At 49.9% G+C, this 5239-nt stretch overlaps 2 long non-coding RNA genes across 3 annotated transcripts; both read right to left on the reverse strand.

The window, feature by feature from the left end:
• Positions 1 to 626: 626 nt before the first annotated feature.
• On the reverse strand, positions 627 to 1627 carry LOC134462174 (uncharacterized). The gene is made up of 4 exons (XR_010037493.1): positions 1405 to 1627; positions 1247 to 1326; positions 1082 to 1157; positions 627 to 991 (listed from the first exon to the last, which is right to left on the reverse strand). It is a non-coding gene; the product is annotated as an uncharacterized LOC134462174 (long non-coding RNA).
• Positions 1628 to 3603: 1976 nt separating this feature from the next.
• On the reverse strand, positions 3604 to 4999 carry LOC134462181 (uncharacterized). 2 transcript variants are annotated; one of them, XR_010037495.1, is made up of 4 exons: positions 4825 to 4999; positions 4667 to 4746; positions 4502 to 4577; positions 3604 to 4413 (listed from the first exon to the last, which is right to left on the reverse strand). It is a non-coding gene; the product is annotated as an uncharacterized LOC134462181 (long non-coding RNA). The 2 variants fall into 2 exon arrangements; XR_010037494.1 differs by having other exon boundaries at positions 4502 to 4746.
• Positions 5000 to 5239: the final 240 nt, after the last annotated feature.

Here is a 5239-nt window from a genome sequence, read left to right on the forward strand (position 1 = left end):
AGCACAAGGCACAATAGTGGGTGGAAAGAGAGAGAGAGAGAGAGAGAGAGAGAGAGAGAGGAGAGAGAGAGAGAGAGATGAGAGAGAGAGAGAGAGAGAGAGAGAGAGAGAGAGAGAGAGAGAGAGAGAGAGAGAGAGAGAGAGAGAGAGAGAGAGAGAGAGAGAGAGAGAGAGAGAGAGAGAGAGAGACGAACAGCCTGGGGCACAACTGAGATCACTAACCTATATGGAGCTGCAGTACTACTTATCTTACATCGTGTGCACACGCAGGAACTTCCTTCTACCACCAGGCTGTCGATGCACTATATACCATGTTCCACCACACTATAAAACAATACACGTTACCGTCACTCTCCCATCGCACCCACACGCCCTTGACACACTCCGAACTGCTGGAGAGGCTGGCAGTCATAATTTTCCCCAATCCCACATTAACCCCAAACAAACACATGAAATGCAAAAGTAGTAAATTAATCAAAAGCACAGAAACACACAAATAAGTAAACTGAAAAGAAACATAAATAAACAAAAGAAGCACTGCACACATATAAAGCCCTGAATAACAGGGTCTAGCTACACTGCACAAGCAGTTGGCACAAGAGTTAAAGAGTCATGCAAAGCAGCAAACCTAGCAGAGTAAGCAGCATGCAGAAGCACAGCAAACAAATAAGCATGCAGAAATAAATGAAATGAAAATAAATAACGCACAGCACAAAAGGGGTTAAAAACAGGCGGAGCCACTGAAACCGTGCACCCTCGGACAGTTGCGACAGACATGCACGCTCCGTGCAGGCAAAGCGAGGTGAAGGGGCAAGCGTGGCTACAAGCGCAATTCCTCCCCGTACCCAGCGAAGCACGGCCAAGCCACAGCGCTGCAGGTGCAAAGCAAGGGGAGACTCAAACCCAAATTGTCCCAGGCGAAACAGCAGCCGACAGACCCGTAGGCACAGACACACTGGTTGGTTCGTGCCGGAGGGGCCGCGGATGAAGGCTACAATTATAAAAAGTTACCATCAGTAAGGGTTATGGGAGATAGAAAGTAGACAGAAGGGGGGGGGGGGTAGACAGGTAGTATACGCACCTCAGACACGCGAGTCACCAGCACAACGCTTTCGAGGATCACCACGCCACACCAACTACCTCCACGAGCAGGCCAACTAATTACAAGCATCAAAACAGTTCACATTAGGGCGCCGCAATAATGAGAGGGAGCATATCTAATCGCAGGAATGGAAGCACAACTCACCCAGTGTCCACACAGCTCCTAGCTCCTTGGAGTTTATCAGTGCGCTCCCAAGCGATCACAAGTGCTGAGTGAACGCCGCACTGCAAGAGGGGAAATGGCGCTATAATTTCCAAATCACAGCCGCAATTGCAAGTAAATGCTAAAGACCAAATGCTTACCCTCACGGTTCATCTGCGGCCCCTCGGCAACAAACGCAGCCCAGGCTCACGCCAAAACAATGTGTGGCGGAAACGAGACAGGAAGCAAGGGTCCATTCATATAAATAGATTATGCCCGCCCACTGCTGTCAATCAGCAGCTGTCAATCACACACACTAACGTGATGGCAGGGCCAACCTGCTACAATCCACCCCTACTTTTTGTGTCGGCGCCCCGACGACAACCCAACTCGCTCAGGGGGGGGGGGCCTATATGACAAGGACTCTCGGGGGACCAGCCTCCGGTACAGAGGGGACCCAGTTACAGTGACACATGGAGACCCGGCAGTCCAACTGCCGCTATCCAAATAACGCAAGGCCAGTAGACCCAGCCTCTGCTACAGAGGGTACCCAGTGGCAAAGCAAGACAACAAGGAGACCCGGCAGACTAACTGCCGCTGTCCACACAATACAAGGTCAGTGGAACCAAACCACTGCGACAGAGGAGTAGACCCAGTGACCAAGCTAAACGACAATGAGACCCGGCAGACTAACTACCGCTATCCAACCAAAGGAGACCCGGCAGTCCAACTACCGCTACCGCTATCCAAATAACGCAAGGCCAGAGGACCCAACCTCTGATACAGAGGGGACCCTGTTACAGTGAGACATGGAGACCCGGCAGTCCAACTGCCGCTATCCAAATAACGCAAGGCCAGTGGACCCAGCCTCTGGTACAGAGGGGACCCAGTGGCAAAGCAAGACAACAAGGAGACCCGGCAGACTAACTGCCGCTATCCACACAATACAAGGTCAGTGGAACCCGGCAGACTAACTACCGCTATCCAACCAAAGGAGACCCGGCAGTCCAACTACCGCTATCCAAATAACGCAAGGCCAGAGGACCCAACCTCTGATACAGAGGGGACCCTGTTACAGTGAGACATGGAGACCCGGCAGTCCAACTGCCGCTATCCAAATAACGCAAGGCCAGTGGACCCAGCCTCTGGTACAGAGGGGACCCAGTGACCAAGCTAAACGACAAGGAGACCCGGCAGACTAACTACCGCTATCCAACCAAAGGAGACCCGGCAGTCCAACTACCGCTATCCAAATAACGCAAGGCCAGAGGACCCAACCTCTGATACAGAGGGGACCCTGTTACAGTGAGACATGGAGACCCGGCAGTCCAACTGCCGCTATCCAACCAAAGGAGACCCAGCGGTCCAACTACCACCATCCAAATGACGCAAGGCCAGCTGACCCAGCCTCTGGTACAGAGGGGACCCAGTGACAAAGCAAGAGATGGGGACCTGGCAGTCCAACCGCCGCTATCCAAATAGTACAATATCAATGGACCCAGCCTCCGGTGCAGAGGGGACCCAGTTACAGTGACACATGGAGACCCGGCAGTCCAACTGCCGCTATCCAAATAACGCAAGGCCAGTGGACCCAACCTCTGGTACAGAGGGGACCCAGTGGCAAAGCAAGACAACAAGGAGACCCCGGCAGACTAACTGCCGCTATCCAAACCGATACATTACAGAACCCCTCAACCCCTGCAGTATTTGTAGGCCGCAAAAGGTGCTCATTGTCAATTCGTAACAGGGGTAATCAGCTCTCGCAGTTACTGCTAAAAAATTCAAAGGACACCCGTCCTAAATGTCAATGCCTACCTTCTTGACGACCGTCCACCGGCTGCTGCTTCGCCTATTAAAAACACCCAAACAAAACAAAAAAACCTAAACCAAAGAGACAACGAAAAAGAAACAGGGCAAACCCACACAACCCACTATCACAGGTACCCTGAAAGTAAAAAAATAAAAACAATTTTGCACTTTCACTTCACAAACACAGAGTACAACAACAAATTTGGGACCCACGTCTCTGTAATAAGTATGTGTAAATCCTGCCGAATCCAACGCCAAATGTAGCATGGGGGAGAGGCTAAGTTTGTAGCGACTAGGCCTATGCCACCTAGGGGCAGAGCAAGTCTAACACTAGGAACAATCTATATTTGCACAAGTTCGTAATACACTGGACAGACGGGATCCCAAATATATTTATCTTTTATTGTTGTACAAACATGAATCATAAATAAAATGTGAAAAGTATTAAGCTCATCAGAGTACAAGGCACAATAGTGGGTGGAGAGAGAGAGAGAGAGAGAGAGAGAGAGAGAGAGAGAGAGAGAGAGAGAGAGAGAGAGAGAGAGAGAGAGAGAGAGAGAGAGAGAGAGACGAACAGCCTGGGGCACAACTGAGATCACTAACCTATATGGAGCTGCAGTACTACTTATCTTACATCGTGTGCACACGCAGGAACTTCCTTCTACCACCAGGCTGTCGATGCACTATATACCATGTTCCACCACACTATAAAACAATACACGTTACCGTCACTCTCCCATCGCACCCACACGCCCTTGACACACTCCGAACTGCTGGAGAGGCTGGCAGTCATAATTTTCCCCAATCCCACATTAACCCCAAACAAACACATGAAATGCAAAAGTAGTAAATTAATCAAAAGCACAGAAACACACAAATAAGTAAACTGAAAAGAAACATAAATAAACAAAAGAAGCACTGCACACATATAAAGCCCTGAATAACAGGGTCTAGCTACACTGGCACAAGCAGTTAAAGAGTCATGCAAAGCAGCAAACCTAGCAGAGTAAGCAGCATGCAGAAGCACAGCAAACAAATAAGCATGCAGAAATAAATGAAATGAAAATAAATAACGCACAGCACAAAAGGGGTTAAAAACAGGCGGAGCCACTGAAACCGTGCACCCTCGGACAGTTGCGACAGACATGCACGCTCCGTGCAGGCAAAGCGAGGTGAAGGGGCAAGCGTGGCTACAAGCGCAATTCCTCCCCGTACCCAGCGAAGCACGGCCAAGCCACAGCGCTGCAGGTGCAAAGCAAGGGGAGACTCAAACCCAAATTGTCCCAGGCGAAACAGCAGCCGACAGACCCGTAGGCACAGACACACTGGTTGGTTCGTGCCGGAGGGGCCGCGGATGAAGGCTACAATTATAAAAAGTTACCATCAGTAAGGGTTATGGGAGATAGAAAGTAGACAGAAGGGGGGGGGGCAGACAGGTAGTATACGCACCTCAGACACGCGAGTCACCAGCACAACGCTTTCGAGGATCACCACGCCACACCAACTACTTCCACGAGCAGGCCAACTAATTACAAGCATCAAAACAGTTCACATTAGGGCGCCGCAATAATGAGAGGGAGCATATCTAATCGCAGGAATGGAAGCACAACTCACCCAGTGTCCACACAGCTCCTAGCTCCTTGGAGTTTATCAGTGCGCTCCCAAGCGATCACAAGTGCTGAGTGAACGCCGCACTGCAAGAGGGGAAATGGCGCTATAATTTCCAAATCACAGCCGCAATTGCAAGTAAATGCTAAAGACCAAATGCTTACCCTCACGGTTCATCTGCGGCCCCTCGGCAACAAACGCAGCCCAGGCTCACGCCAAAACAATGTGTGGCGGAAACGAGACAGGAAGCAAGGGTCCATTCATATAAATAGATTATGCCCGCCCACTGCTGTCAATCAGCAGCTGTCAATCACACACACTAACGTGATGGCAGGGCCAACCTGCTACACATGGTTTATTACACATGACATATTCATACAGATTGTATTTCAAAGATCCGGTTACAGTTTTTCCCCTAATTACCCTCAGAGAGAGAGAGAGAGAGAGAGAGAGAGAGAGAGAGAGAGAGATGTGTTGGGTGCTGTTGTGCTTTGTATCATGTATTTTATATTTTTGTATATTGTCTCTCTGAATGTGGTTTCTGAATGCGCTCCAGACTAGTTTGTAGGCTCCTGTGAT

The sequence above is a fragment of the Engraulis encrasicolus genome, chromosome 2, assembly GCF_034702125.1.
Source record: "Engraulis encrasicolus isolate BLACKSEA-1 chromosome 2, IST_EnEncr_1.0, whole genome shotgun sequence".
In the NCBI taxonomy this organism is placed as follows: domain Eukaryota; kingdom Metazoa; phylum Chordata; class Actinopteri; order Clupeiformes; family Engraulidae; genus Engraulis; species Engraulis encrasicolus.